A 16,388-nucleotide genomic window follows, 5' to 3' on the forward strand; every position below is an offset into this window, starting at 1 on the left:
GGTACTGCATTAGAACTGAGGTGCCTGGGGGAGACGCGGGGTCGAAAAAAGTAGCGGCCTGCGAGAGAGAAACGCAGGCCGTGGCATGAGCTGCTTCGTTACCGGGGAGATACTATGCGAATAGAGTGAGGTTCGAAGCGCCATGAGGTCGCCTGGAGAAGTTAGGCTGCCAGAGGAGCTATGGCACCATGCAGGTAACGGGAACAGGCGATGCGCGAGTCCCTGGTGATCACTTTTTCTGAGCAGTGAGAGGCGGCAAAAGCGATAGCTACCTTTTTGGCCAAACTTGCATCAGGTGAGCTGAAGGAGGTGCCAAAAATGTGGTGACACTCTGATATCACTGCGGCTGTAAAGTGTCTCGAGAAGGTAGGGCCTGGGACATCCACATACGAGACGCCAAGAGTGTTCGAGTACCCAGTGTGGAGAAATTGTATTCGGGCTAGGCGTCTGCCTGTGTGCTGACTGGGCAGGCGTCTGCCTGTGTGCCTGTGTGCGGAAGAGGCTCGACACTTTTTTCCCGCCTCAGCTCCGGAACGGCTGCGGCTCTTGCTTTACTCCCACGAACCGCGACAGGAAAGCTCGCTCAGCTGCACTCGAAACAAAAACAGTGTGAACCCCGAGAAAAACGCTTGACGAGAACTTCATGCACGAGTCCGGGTGTATAAATATTACGTCGCGTTTGCTCTAAGAGTTCTGTCTCTGGCCTTCACTGGTCCTTTCGTGGCTCACGTAAAGGCACGTCTCTGCGCCTAGTTTGTTAACTCTTGTAAACATGTAAATAATGCCTGTGGTTTGCTAAAAAGCAGCGTCGCAAGTGCTCTTTGCATGAACCTGGGCATATATATATATATATACAAAAGAAAATTGCACTCAAGATTTACGTCGTGGACAGAACGGAATAACACGACAAATTCAACGACGTACATAACACCTTGAATAACGATTCACGCAGTGCGCAAATCTCAAGGCTCAACATGGTGGGCCGTAGCCGTTTACAAAGATAGGTCGGCCAGCTAAGTGGTCCCTTTCTTCAAATTCCCGCACAGTTTCTCGCTTATTACATACAAGGCAGACTCAGTGTCCACAAGCCCGTATACATTAACGCCATCTATACGGAGGTCGATTTAGTTTGGGGGACAGCAGTTAGGTCTTCAAATATCCGCCGACAATGCAGTTTTCACCTGCTGAGCTGAGCGCGTCAATTTTCCCCTCATGGTGGGCTTTTGCGGCGTAACATTGGAAAAAACAACCGGCGCCGAGGAGAAGGCGAATGGCTTCAGCCAGGTCGTCGGCGACCGGGGCGTACGCCAGGAGCCCAATAGGTAGGAACGAGATATTGAGGTTGTGTAGGAATGTAGTGTGAGGTCCCTGCAATCTCTTCAGAAGAAAAGCTGTGACGGTGGCAGTGACGAGCTATGTAGCCTAGAATGCTACATAAAAAGCATATTGGCCGATTATCAGGAGTGCGCCAATGGCTGATGGTAGGAGCACTGTTCGCTGAATAAGGGGCCGTAAACGGGCGTGCAGGTGGCGGTGACGTATAAATCACTCAAAAAGCGATGGAGCTCACCTTTGTTCGTAGGAGCTCAGAAGGCAGGAACGGCTTTCGTTTTTTCGGGAGCCGGTGAAAATTCATCGCAGCCCACAAAATGCCCGAGAAATTTGAGTTCCTCGTCCCCAAAGTGGCATTTTTTGGGCTTCAGTGATTGACCAGCTGTTCGAAACGCATTATAAACTGTACAAAAACGCTGAATGTGCTGCTCCAAAGTGTCCGAAAAAAGACGACGTCGTCTCAATAAACAAGGCATGATGACCACTTAATACCTGTAAACATGTCGCACGAGCCGAGCGTAGTTTGAAAGGAAGCACCTCAATATCGAAAAGCCAATCAAGAGTAATAAACGCGGTTTTTTCCGGTCACCATCATCGACCTCGAATTACCAAGAAGAACCGCCCAAGCCTATGGATGAAAAGTATCTGGCTTACGAAGATTGTCGAGCAAGTCGTCAATGCGAAGAAGCACATATACATCTTTCTTTATGACGTTGTTAAATTTACGGTAATCTACGCAGAAACGCAGTGTGCCGTCTTTCTTTTTCACTACCGCAGCTGGTGACGCCCATGGGTTTGTGGACAAGTCGACGATGTCGCCTGCAAGCATTTGTTGAAATTGTTTGCGAATTGTGTCTTGTTCTTGTCATATGGGTCATATGGGTGGGCTAGGCCAAGATTGCGTGCCTGGTAACCGATGCATGCTTGATTTGTGACATAGTGGCAAAGCACTCACTGAATGAAAGCAAAAGAGAGCGAATACTATTATGATAGGGAGCTGACAACTTGGATTTCCCGACTAACTGAATGGTGGACTGCTTGTCATTGTGAGGGCTGGGGCGTAGTTCTGCAAATAATGGGCTGGTTCTGAAGTCACTGATTTTCTCCAAGTAAGCATTCCTCCTAGTATGCAGTGCTGGTATCTCTGACTAAAATTCATCAGTAAACCTTTTCGGGCTCATTTCTCAGTTCCATGAGGGCACGGGTGATGAATACTACGGGCACGGGTGATGAAAGGAGGACAAATGCATCGTCCTCTACAGTGACGTCGCGTTCGCCCACCACAGTAACCAGCAAACTGGAACGGGGTGGCACTGACAAGGAATGGTCACATACACAAAGCGTGGCAGTGCGGGATTTACTTTCGTGTGAGCTCGTCTCACGTGAAAATGTCACAAGCAGCTCTGGTAGGTTGATTACTGCCCCACATTCTCTCAGATAGTCTATCCCTAATACGACATGCCCCGAACATTCGTGTAGCACGGCAAAAGTGCCGTTCGAGGTGGAGTCACAAACATATGCACTCTGGTAGTGCATCAACCAGCCGCTGTCAGTCGATGAGTACCCATTGTACGTACCTGCAGACCATTTGATGGTGTCGTCACCTTTCGAAGAGCAGCCACAAGTTCACCCCTCTTAACGGAGTAGTCGGCACCGGTATTGACGAGGGTAATTGCTTGGCGATTATCGATAGTTACAGCAATGTTAGCGGATAGTCTGGCGTCGTTAAAAGAAAATGACGTAGCGAATTATTTGTCATCGTCATCGTTACCGGGTCGCATTGCAAAATGTTAGGTCAGTCTAAATCGGCCTCACTCCAAAAAGTTGCTTTCCTCAGCATTCATGACATGGGCGAAGAATTCGGGTACTCTGTTGAAGATCAGAGAATGGGGAGAGTAAGGACTTGGCGAGGTTAAGCGCCAAGGAGGCGGTGAATGTGAATGGCACCTTGGCGCATGAGGCTATAACTTCTAGCTACCAGGTACTGCTCCATCTTGCATGGGTGTTCGCCATTGCTTGGTTGACGTGAGTTGGGGTGAAATCCTTGAAGGCCCTCTCTGCATTAATGAAATTGGTGGTAGAAGTGGTCTGCTTCACCATGGTGGTAGCACAGGGGCTTGTTATCAGAGGTGCGCCACAAGTTTACGTCCGAGTGACTTCGCGTGGAACTTTGAAGTAATAGGTGTTTGCACTTGCAGCAGGGAAGTGTTGTTGCAGTGAAAGAGAGGCGGAGGGCGAGTGACGTCCCATAAACTAATGAGGAGTTTGCAGAGCTTCCGCATACGTCAGAGCGGGAGCTTCCTCACGCATTGTCGCTAATGGTTGTGTCACGTTCCTGATCTCATGTCCTCAAGAACAGTCGCAGTCGGCTGTGGAGTAGGGTGGCGAACTTTCTCAAGCTCCTCACGGATAATGTTCCCCACAAGCTCTAGTAGTGCTGCTACGTCGTGTCCACTGGTGAACACTGACACGGCTACCACAGCACTTTGGTAGTTGTATTGAAGGAAGAGCTGCTGAAGCGCCCGTTTTATTTTCGTCACTTTGCCGTTCATCAACTCAGCGACCGTAGATAGGAGCCTGCCCAGGAGACAGCACAATGTTGCTTCTTCACCCCACACATTATATGACGGGATTTATTCCTCTCAGCCAATTCTGGGTCAGCGCATCTGAACAAGCGTGACATGTCCTCAACAGACGTAGCCACGCTTGCGTTGCGCTTCTGAATTCGGCTCTGCAGGGCCCGCTTCACTTTCTGTTTTTCTTTTTTTCAGGATTTCTGAATGCCTAACGCAACTGTGTTTCGAATGCTGAACATGTGTTAAGAAGGCTCTCATGGTTCCCATTCTTCGTACGAGTGTGGTCATCGAGGGCAAAGAAGACATAGCGCAGTTTCTTTTCGTCTAACTGGTTGGCTGCTTCGACTCAGTCGAAGTGGTCTAGCCAATCATCCACGTCCTCAAACACATCGCCATGAAAAGTCTTCAGGATACGTTGCTGCATAGACCCCACTTGGGATGGCAGTCACGTAGTCTCTGTCAGTCCCTTGCGCCTGACTTGTCGTTGTGGTGAACATTCTTGCTGAGCTCAATGGGCTGAACTAAGGATGTAGTTTTACGAAACGACGTGTGCCTAAGCAAGCTCCGCCACGGTGGTCTAGTGGCAAAGGTACTCGGCTGCTGACCCACACGTGGTTAGGTTGAGTCCCGGCTGCGGCGGCTGCATTTCCTAAAAAGGTGGAAATGTTGTACGCCCGTGTGCTCAGATTTGGACACGTGTTAAACAACCCCAGGTGGTCGAAATTTGCGGAGTCCTCCACTACGGCGTCTCTCATAATCATATGGTGGTTTTGGGACGTTAAACCCTGCATATCAATGAATATGTGCCTAAGTGACCGGTTACAAAGATAGCTAACGAGCTATGCTCGTAACTGTCAGAACATCTCATTCTCCTTATTTTTTGTGCTGTTATATGTAGCTGCTTTATAATGTTATTTCATTATAAGTTGAAACTCCGAAGTATAACTACTGCCACCACCAAAGCTTTTGAACTTCTGACTTCACACTTACGTGATTTGTTGCAGGAAATTCGCTGTTTTACGTTTATATATCCTCCAGAATAATAATTAGAACGCACGACTAGGATGAGTACCCCTAAAGGTAGTTGAGGTGAAGCAGCTTCCCAGAGAAAACGTTTATGCCAGGTTCTCGTCCTACGACAGAGTTGAAACGAGGAAATGGGATGTCATTCCACGACCCGTACAACGGGTCTTGCGTGTGGAAAGAGTGAACAAAACGTTCATTTGATGTCCTGTGCAAGAAAATCGGTTAATGGTATTCTGGATGCGCTGCGTTAGAGTGCCTCGAGCGTTCAGCGGAGGCGAATGAGCACATCAGGTCATGTCACACGTGAGACATGAGCGCCATCTGGCAGTTTCTTTGGAAAACGAAGGGCGCGGCTATGAGACAGGCGCGTGTGCCAGTGTACGAGGCGATAAGGTGTAGAACGCAAGGCGACGAGTAGGTGCCGCCACCATGTCATCTTAGCAAAGCATTCGAAACACTCGCCTTTTCGTGCAAGCGTTGCATGGTCAGCGGAGCGTGATGAACGCTACGTCCTTAGAATTACTTATGTATACCTTTTCTAGTCAGAAACACACATACAGAGTATTGACGTGTTGTTATGGTGCCTGAGATATGCGCAATAATTGCTTTTTAGTTGAAAATTGCACAAGTACAAACGCTGAATCTTGAGCAACATTGGTGGGCGCTGCGGATGAGGTTGGCCGTTTGGCGTATCGGCTGAAGCTGTTTAGAGGACCCGGTTCGCGTTAACGGTGGACAAACAGACAAACGTACAGACAGACAGACCAAAATTTAGGCGTCGAAGGTCCCCAACAACAAATATCGTCTTTAAAAAGGGGTGTGCGTTCGAGAAGTCATTCACGAAAGCCTTCGGCCACCTGGTGATACAGACTGTGGATGCTTGAAAACATGTAGGCCCTCTAACACAGAAAGCAATCTGTTCTGCACTGCGTGTTCATCTAATTGCGCACTCATCTGCCTGCCACTGAACTGCAGTAGCATCACATGCAGCAAACATCGCATACTCCCCAAATCACCACGGTGCAACATCCCGGCGTCCAACATGAAAATGTTTGTGACTATACGGCAGCTGCTGGTGGCAACGTGCGAGTTTTTTCATAATATATCGTGCAGTATAGCGCGAAATAGTGGGCGTAATAAGAATGTTGGCTTAATTGTTAAGGGAAAAAAGTGCGCAAAGGAGTAATAAAATTGGCGTGTGCTAAAGCAGCCAATGCAAAAGACGACAACACAAAATTTGCTGCCTATGCGGCGTCAAACAAAAACCTAAGTTGATTCATCGTGAATTTTTTCTGAACTTTCTTTCCCTTGTAATGCGTCAGAATTTTTGCGTGTTTGACTTCTATGAGTTTGTACAAAACGGAAGCGATAAGACCGAACTGTCATTATAAATCGCAAACTAGGAAATTCCTTTCTTGGAGATCAGAAGTAGCAGCTTTATTTGCTGGAAACAGACAATGTACACCCCGTGAAGGCTGCTTTTTGTACTCAGCCGAGTGCCACCGGCAATACCGACGAAGGCTGGCATACAAAAACAGAATCTCGCGCCATCTGCCACCGATGGGGGGCAGGGCCCCGATTCCCGGGCAAACATTTTCCACATCATCGTCTGGAAGATCCAGAGTCTTCGCTCTGGGAAGTTGCTGCTGAGCAAGAAAGGTGATCAGATCGATATACCGCAGCTCATTCAAAGCATCGGAACCCGTTTTTGTAGACCACATCACTAGTATTTTCACGTCAGCTGTCAAAAGTTGCCGGCCATACGATCTCTTTTGATATACTAGTATAGGTAACGGTTGGGCAACAGCAGTGATGTGATTATGAAATGGCCTGGCCTTTGACTTAAGCGATGTGTCTGTTTATAGACTGTACCAATGAGAGCTAGCCAACTGTTTCCTCCTTATTTGGTAGTCATTGTTTTTTTATAAGCGACATGATCAGCACACAAAAGCTGTATGTGCGTTGGAAGAAAAAGATGACGACTACATCATAACGGTCTCATAAGTATCTTAAACGTGTTGGCTCAATCCGCAACTTATAACTCCAACCTAACGGCTATGCAAAACGCTTGCTCTACCTAACGCCAGATTGTGTCACCAGGTGGTCAGATTCGAAGCCGGCAAACCCATGACCAACGGTGTGTTCTAAGACTATCACGTTCGCTGCACATGGAATGTTTCTATGCACTTCGAACCACCTGCTGTGTTTTTACAAACGTCGAAGCCCGGTGGAAGCATCTTTTATGGTCTTGACTTTCCTGTCTTTATGAACAACTTACGTCAATTCATGCTAACTGTGTCAATGCCGGAAAGCGGTAATTAAGCTCGAATATGTTTTGTTACCCAACGCATTTCTGACGTAATCGCCAGAAACTTTAGATAAGACCACTTGTTGCTTATTCATTTATTTGTTCATTCATTTGCAGTAATCATATATATATATATATATATATATATATATATATATATATATATATATATATATATATATATATATATATATTATAGAGTGGAGCTCGACGCTACTGCCCTATAAAGATTGCACCAAGAAGGGGTAATTTAGGCAAACATTTTTTAGTTTACAACTTGTCCTTCAAACAAGTAATTCTCCAATACACATATAAGTAATTGTAGATGAATACATGCATCATTTTTGAAAGTTGCGCCTATATTGTAGAAAAACGCGAGAATGAAGATACAGGAACATCTTTTTATAGTTTTGCCTATATTGGTAGAGGAATAGACAATAAAAATACAAACAAAATAGCGGAAAGAAACTATAAACATAACAATGTAATGTTGCTTCATTAAAGAATTGCCGTGATAAACATTTATATGTATAAAATGGTAGTCGAAGATCAATACGTACACATTTATTACTATTTAAGGGTGCACCGCAAAAACACAACGCAATGATGAAGAAAACATGAAGACAAAAATACTCAGTACGCAGACGGCGCACTCACACAATAGCGAGATGTCACGATATGGTTATTCACAACGAGTTTCGTGGTTGGATGTTGTTATGTAAAACGTCCTTGATTAGAGCAGGAACACTTATGCAACCAAATAATATTGGCGACCATTTCACTCTTCGCGGCTTAGGTAAAAAAAAAACGAGTATCATCATGTGACAACGCCGGTTGCAAAAAAGAACAGTTTGATACACAAGTTAAGGAATGAGAGGTACCGAAATAACCCAAGCTCATGAACGCGCTGCGTTCTAGGAATTAATTTTATTAGGCATGATTATTTAGCACTGTTAAGACGGCATAAAGATCTTGCACAGCCTCAATTTTGCTTGCGGTTGCTGTGTGATGAAAATTGACACAAACCAAGCATAGCTATTTTGAATGTTTACAAATCTGACGCGAGGCGTGTTGTGTACCCAGTACTTATTGACGGCGCATATTGCGCACTGCTGATGGGCATATTGACATATAGCTCCCTAATCCATGGGCCATGCCTCTGCGATGTATGCAGTAGTGTAGCAGTCGTCATCGTAGTAGTAGGTAGCCACCTCCACGGCCGGACCAGAGGAGCAGCACGCACGCACCCTTTTGAATTGAGGAGGAAACTCACACACGTTAATTTTAAATGAAAAGACAGTTGTTTCTGATGAAATAACTTACGGAGACCAGTATCGGTCACTTAATCTGCAACAAAAATTTGCCTTGAATTTGATGCTTACTAAAAAAATTTGTAACAGAAGGACGCACTTTGAGCTTTATCTGACCAGGAAAGGTTGCCATGGTAAATTCGCTGGGCGTGACCTCCTTGGTTTTTGGCAATGGTACGCAACAGGCCCAGAAGACGGCTCAATGCTCTCTCATAGTAGAGTATCTAGTACTCAAAATTGTTAACCACTTTTTCTAAATACCTGCACCCAGAGACAGCTTTCAGCTCTCCCGTAGTAGAGTACCTAGCCCTGAAATCGTTAACCACTTCTTCTAAACACACAGGTTTACCGATGGTTGGGTCGCAGTGCCATCTACTAGCGGTGGTGAAATGTGGGAACTAGACACGAAGCGCAGGCCATAAGAGGGTGCGCGCGTGCGGCTCCTCAAATTCGGCCGGGCCACGTCTCGTTCACTCCTTGGATTGTCCCCTGGATGGCGATACTTCTATATGATCAATATATGAACAATTGACGAACGGATGAACAGACGCACGGACGGACGGACGAACAAACAGACAGACAAATGCACGAACGGATGCACGGATAAATGTATGGACGGATGCACGGATAAATACAGTCACGTACGCATGGATGGACGCACGGACAGACGCACAGACGAATTGACGTGCAGACGAATGCATGGAGGGACGCAGAGGCGGGCGGGCGGACGGATGGATGGACAGACGAATGGAGGCACGAACGGACACATGGATAGATGAATAGACGCTGGCTGTCCGAGTTACGCTGCAGCAGTGTGTTCGGTCACGTTGTCGAGCACCTTGACAGTGAGACAACCCGTCCCTTCTGAAACAATCGAAAGCCTTCGAATAGCGATGGTCGGGTCTGCAGATGAATACGTTGTCTTCTTGACGCCAACGGGGAAGACAGGCATGGCGGCGCGGGCCGTGGTGCGAATGTTCAAGAGCAACACTGATTCGGTGACCATGGACATCCGCGGCGTGTCCCCGCGTTACAACATGTATGGCATTTTTACGATCTTCCCTAGCATACTTGAAATCAGGTAAGTCAAAGGAACCACCTCAATAATGTTAGTCCCCTGTTGCATAATCCGCACGTGCGGTTTTCCGGAATGGGTTCTGAGATACGCTTCATGTAGTTTTTTGCAAGTGGAATGACTGCAACACTAGTTTGCAGTTTGATTTCGTGACGTGTACGGTGAGGGTACCATTTTGGGAGCACTCTAGCACAAAGAGTTGCATGGTCGATGTAGATCCGGCGGTGGTCAGGCACAAAACTGTGTGTTCCAGGCTATATATAGGGTGAACACCACTCAGATCTTCAGAGGAGTCGCATTTGTCGATGTGTACAATCGGTGCGTTTATGGACACGGCAGGAACCCGTGCCCATCTCAGGGGAAGTAGTAATTGCTGGATGCATGAGGTGTGTTACGGGGAATGATACTCGTGGAGGCTGTAATGTGTGTGTGTGTGGGGGGGGGGAAGAGAATATACTTTTATTCATGAATTTATTGACATCCTTCGCTGGGTGGGATCCTCAGTTCAGGACTTTATTGCATTGTGCAACCCAGCGAGCCCATCGCAGCAGCTGAAGCTGTTCCTACCGATGTTAGCTGAGCAGTGCAGACTCTCAAGAGGCAGTGGTGAGTTTAGGATTCAGAAGAAAACCCTGTGGTACAGATTATTCTCACTTGGAGGGCTACATTTTTGGAACAGACCTACAGAACGGGCTGTAGGAGGGACAGGGAGTCGGATTGAGCAATTCAGCGTGTAGAGGCAACGAAATGAATTAGTCTGCAGTTGCCGCCAAGCGGCAATTTTTGCTCAGTTAAAACGGTGGATTCTCTTGTGCCGCATCTCATCATGCGCGGTTTGAGCCGGTCGGTTATTTGAATCACAGCCAGATGCTTGACCAGTTGGCGAGGTTTAGGCGCAAACTAAATATTGTGGTGCGTAGCGGGGAACACAGCACCAAGGGGCGAAAATCTAGGTGTATCTGTGTTTGCAAGAAAGCCAATGTCACGCAAGATTAGCAATGAACTGCATGTGTGAGCACATGTTTGAGACAGGAACACTTAGAACAGAGCCGTATGAACCATATAGGAGCGGGGAATAAGAGAAAAGGTGCATGTAAGCGTCTCAACTACCACCTCCTACTTGGACGCGGGGGTGATTGGGACGATTAAAACGACCTCCGTTCGATAAACGCCCGGTAACTGTGATATCGCATATGTCCCGGTCATTGGTATCTATTGACAATCCAGGGATGTACATTTTATTCTGGTGGCGTTATATGCCCCTCCACACAGGCCGATTGACTCGACGTTTTTAGTAGCCGAGGAGATTATCCAAGGTTACGCTCTCCAAACGTATTTGTCGTCGAGGAGGACATCGTAAGACATCGAGCGTGAAACTTACCTGCAGGAGAGCGGAGACGGGCGAAAGTCATGAATGTAGCCCCCATAAAACCGTTGGCCATTGCAAGTGAGCATGAGTCGAGGCTGACCGAGAATACTAAAGATACCAGCTGGATTGACATGACTTCGACGCCTCCTGTCCTGGTAGCCGGATGCAACCAGGAGGTCGTAGAGAGGATATCACGTTCTCCGAGCTGAAAAACATCGCTGTGAATGGGGAGGGGGTAGCCTGCTAGAACTTCTGAACCAGCTAATGAGTTACGCCCAGGCAGAACTTCTCCAGACTTTGGGTCAGGAACTGTCGTTTGAGAGTGTCGCGCCATCGGAGCATTCGTTATATAAAACGCTAGAGAATGTATTAGGCGGCTTAATGAGGTGTTAACAAACTCTTTAAGAGGCAGCTTGACCGAGTAAATTTGAGGGCTACTAAATGGTCCTGTTGCGCTCTGGCACTAGCTTAAAAGACGAAGCGGTCAACGGTATGCGGTGGTAGTTCATATGTACTAGATATTATAAATTGTAGATATTTCCGCGACGAGAATACACTTACGCACTAGCAGGTTTTCGTAGATGAGTCAGGGAGGCAAGGAATACTTACGAGAGACAATATGACACAGCGCTCCTCACGAAACACTGTATTGTTGGCATCAAATCAGTAGGCTTGATGAAGTTCCCTTCCACCAAGAAACTCGCACCCGTTAGAACGTATGGATTGAGAACTTTCTCAACACCTTTGGTTCAATTTGATCTCGCTTTGTCTGCGAACATTTGTGCGAATAATATCTCATGAACTGGGCTTCGAAGTGAAAATCCAGCAATTGTGCAGCAGCTGCGCTCCTTATCAAATGATCTTCATAACAATTTTGTTCAATATGCGGTCAGCGGGTCTTGTGTATGGATGTACACACCAAACTAAAAAAAATGTTTTCCGAGTGTCAAGATCTCTAATGACTTCAATAGTACCCAGTCTGTACGTTGAACAAAATTTCTTTGCATGTGATAATACAACGTTTTCCAACAGCTCTTTCTGCGTTTCATCAAGACCTGAAATTTAGCTCGTGTCAGAAAACAGCGTCACGTGTTGCAATGCGCACGTGGACGAACCCCTTTTCTAGAACAAAAGATAATTGGTAAATTCGAGAATCGAGAGAGTTCAGTATGACTTGAGAGACAGGGGCTGCATATTGATAACATGGAATTCTTTCAGGCAAATATTTCTCTGGCCCTACCAGAGACAGACTAGACAGTACAAATATTTCTCACTCAATTCGCCACTTTTCTCTAGGCATTACATCCGTGTTGAAAAACCAATTAGCCTTACAGGTAGGCGAACCAATGAGGAATGCGAAGCGACTATGTCTCACTGATTGCAGAGGAGCCTTCGCACAATCCATTTGGATAGCGAATTTTGACTGTTATTTTTTTTCATTTTTAGCAGTACTGTAGTGTCACATTTTTTTTCTATTCAACTGCGCTGAAGAACGATTTCATCGATCTGAGTACAGCACCACTCCAAGCTTCATTGCACCCTGACTTTGAAACCGCCTTTTCGCTTCAATTTTTTCAATATCTTTAAGACAGTACGCTTTTTCACCGACATAAGATAGCCATAAAGCAATCTCAGCGTAACGAAACTACTGTAGATGTGTAATGAAACCGGTACGAACTATTTCTGTCTGCCGAAAACCTAAGACCCTTTCAGTGGATACATAACCCAATATTGGTGCCCTTGTTCAGACTTCGGCTGTACCTTTTGAACAAAAAAAGGAGCCTGATCTGATCTGCTCTTTTCCATTGGCGTTGCTGGCAAAAGAATCCGGAAGAATTCTGGGTCTACGCGGCTCCGAAATTTCTTCAATCAACTTCGATGTTTAGACCAGTTAGATTTCCTTCCAGAAAGTGGAGTCACCACTGCTTTCACGCAGAGTGGCACTCCCTATATTTGAGAAAAATCTATGAGTATCAGTTTTCGTTAAGAAAGAAAAAATGACGTAAATTTTCACTTTATGGTAAATTGTGTGTTGCTTAAAGTTGAAAACGCGTCTTTCTATTCCTCTGCTCTATTTTGCTCACTGCCTTTTCTTTATTGTAATGTTTAAAATTTCCACTAAAACGTTTTATCTTCATTCATCGATATACGTAGTAGTTGAACAAAACAGTTACCTGCTACAAGAATGAATATTATGGACCCGAAGCAACGTTACGCTAACCCAATGATCACGTCACTTATCCTGTCTTAGTGTGTCATGTGAGTGCCGAAAGAAGTCAACGAACCTTGATACATTTGGAAATTAACTTATTATCTCATTAAAGTACGAATTTCCTTGAGGTATACTGCATCAGAGAATCTTTTTTAGCCTAAAGGGCAATTGTGCTAACGCAGAAAGCAAGAAATAATTTTAAAGCGAGGCTACTTAGGGAACCACAATGATAAAGTAGATCGACAACACGCTTTGTAATAGCAGACACATGTTTCATTGATTGGTAGATTATGGCGTAGTGTACGACACACCCGGGGCCACAGGAAGCCGCCTGAAAGTATAGCATCTCGTCGAAGTGTGCTTGTTTTGCAAGTAAAAAGTGACAAACAGCGCAATTCTGATTCTAGACTGCATTTGACAGTCTTATTTAACTTAATGATTCCGTCTAGTTCCCACGTAAAAAGGCATACTAGACACGTTCATGATACATTATGTTTGTTTAATTTATGATCTATTTGATAGTAATACGCATCAAGTTTTTGCTCCGCAGCTCAACGCCGCTCCACATCTTCTGGTTTCGCGCAATCAACTGCTGAGAATGAAATCAATCGAAACCAGTTTGTACCAGTGTTATGTAGCAAAGGCAGTGAAAATCTAGTTATAATGACTTAAAATCGGAAGTAACAGCGATTGTGGTGGAACTCGACGATATTACTTACAACGGTGTAGAGCTGCGACAGTAAAAAAATTGAAATACTAACACTGACGATGAAAGCAAACCAAGGTGTGTAAAACAAGGAAACAGTGCTTTTTAAAAGCCACTCAAGTATTAGTAGACACGAGATTAATGAGAACGAACAGACAAGAAAGCCAAGCATTGTATAGGGGTTCTTATTGGTAGTGGTTATGATGCTAATATGGAAAACAAAAAAAAATTGATATAAAGACGACTTGCCACTAGCAGCCAGTGAACCTGCACCCTTGGAATAACGTGTACGATACTTTACCAATCAGGTACATTGACGGACATCACGCCTGCCTTTATGAGGTACAAATATGAAAGTTTAAACATAAAAGTGTTGGGACGCGGTACCTATTGGTAATACAGAGAATGTTATTGACAGTGATTGTGAAGTACATGGGAATAAAAAACGTTGTAATAAAGATAACACCAACAGGCCGAAAAAAGGGATCCACCCTCGCCGTCTATCATGCCTACAAGCGGCGCTGACTAACACTGTCACGTTTCAAGGCTCGCCCGTAAGGTGGTCGGGGGATGACCGCTGCTGTAGCTATGGTAGAGCACTGGAAGCGTTATTCAAGGTCCCTGTTTCTGTCTCTGCTAGCAGCAAGTGATGTTTGGCTCAGTTTTCTTTGTTAATATTTTCATCATAACTACTGACAATACAATTCACTTACTTTCCTTGACGTTCTTTTCTATCAGTTCTCAAACATTGCATTTAACGAAAAAAGTGAACTCTTAAGTTGCACTTCTTTCCTTCATTCAGGTATTGTTGATCCGTGACATATCTACCATATAATTCTAAGCTCGAAAAATTCGACGCGTCCAGAAAACATGGACAACAGACTGAGACGCACGAAAGCAGGACACTGTGAGGGAAAAGGAAAGTCTTTCGCACATTTTTTCAAATACTAACTTAAAACACGTTTTAACGGCTCCGACATGGGAGCCATTTCATTTCACAACATTGATATACAACTACAATATTCGGGAGCTGCACCCGTGTCGAGACGCTTTAAAACGTCATATCTCTCAGTCAAGAAGATAGCAGCCGGGGAAAACAAATAGTTGTAATGGCGAATCCCTTTATTGTCTAACCTTGTTATAGTCACGGGTAACCAAGGGAAGAGACGAGAAAGGAAAGAAGGCAAAAAAATGGATGACCATTTCTCGTCTAATTTCTTAGATGGCGTTACTCTGACACTACTCTCCGATTGGCTGCAGCGTGCGCTTTGCCTGAGTGCGCAAATGACTGCCTCTCTCAGTTTCCTGGATAGTCACCGTACGTGGCGGATCATTGGCGGGGCATGAACGGAGCAGAGCGGCGCGTGCGTTGAAGACGCTTGCGCTGGGCTTTTTTGGCTTGCGTCTCGTCCATGTTACCCACGCACCGTCTGCATTCTCAAACGCGATCGGACGCATGGACGCATGCACGAATGGATGGACACATGGACGGATGGACAGACGAACACTTCGCCCCACTCATCATCATCACTCCGTGGATATGCTGTAGATTTTTTATAGTAGTGAGGCTCTTTAATGCATCAGTAATTCGTGCTCCATCATGCAAAACACAGCAGGTGAGCGCACACCACAAGTATTGGGCTACTCCCACCCCCAAGTACAGATGCTGGGAGTGTTATACGAGAACTCTTCTCGGCGAAGTAGAGCATAATAGAAACAGGAGAAGAAAATGAAGTGAGAAAAGGCCGCAGACAAAGATATAGGAAGCGATAGAAACAACTCTAAAGGAACAGAAAGAGATATAAAAAGAGTACAAGCATAAAAATTGCTACAGAGAAAGACCTCGAAAGAGAACAGAAAAAATAGAAATAGACTCAAAAATGAGAAAAAAAGAGAATGAGAAAGACAGGGAGAGAGAATGGTATCGAAAGAAAGCAAGCGAAGTACGAATAGAAAGATCAAGGAAGAGAAAAAAAGTTTCTAAAGAGAAAACACAAAGAAAGAGGTATAAATAAGTATACGAAAAAAGTAGAAAAAGGAAGATACGAAAGAAATAACGGGGAAGGCCACCCGGATCTGCTCTTCCTTCAGGCTTGCCATCACTAGCGCAGAGCTGTCACAACTTATATTTTTTTCTACTGCACACATACATCAGGGTAATTCAGTACTGCGTTCTAACACTTCAATAAATGCAGTTTGATTTGAAACGAGCATGTCTACGCTACAGTCTAATAATTCATTTTCTCCTATAGAACGAGTTTTAGTCTTTTCTTAACTAAATAGGCTCGAATCAAAACCTACGGACTCAACTTCTCCGAATACTATTGAGTAAGAACGATAGACAAGCATCTCCATCTGTTGCCCGCATAACGGCACAACGCTCGTATACTGAATGTTTTGTCAAGTAACAATTATTGTCCGCACGTGGAATATGTATTAAGTGTATCAACGTTGTTTCTCCCCGTGAGGATTGA

The sequence above is a fragment of the Rhipicephalus microplus genome, chromosome 7, assembly GCF_043290135.1.
Source record: "Rhipicephalus microplus isolate Deutch F79 chromosome 7, USDA_Rmic, whole genome shotgun sequence".
Taxonomy (NCBI): Eukaryota; Metazoa; Arthropoda; class Arachnida; order Ixodida; family Ixodidae; genus Rhipicephalus; species Rhipicephalus microplus.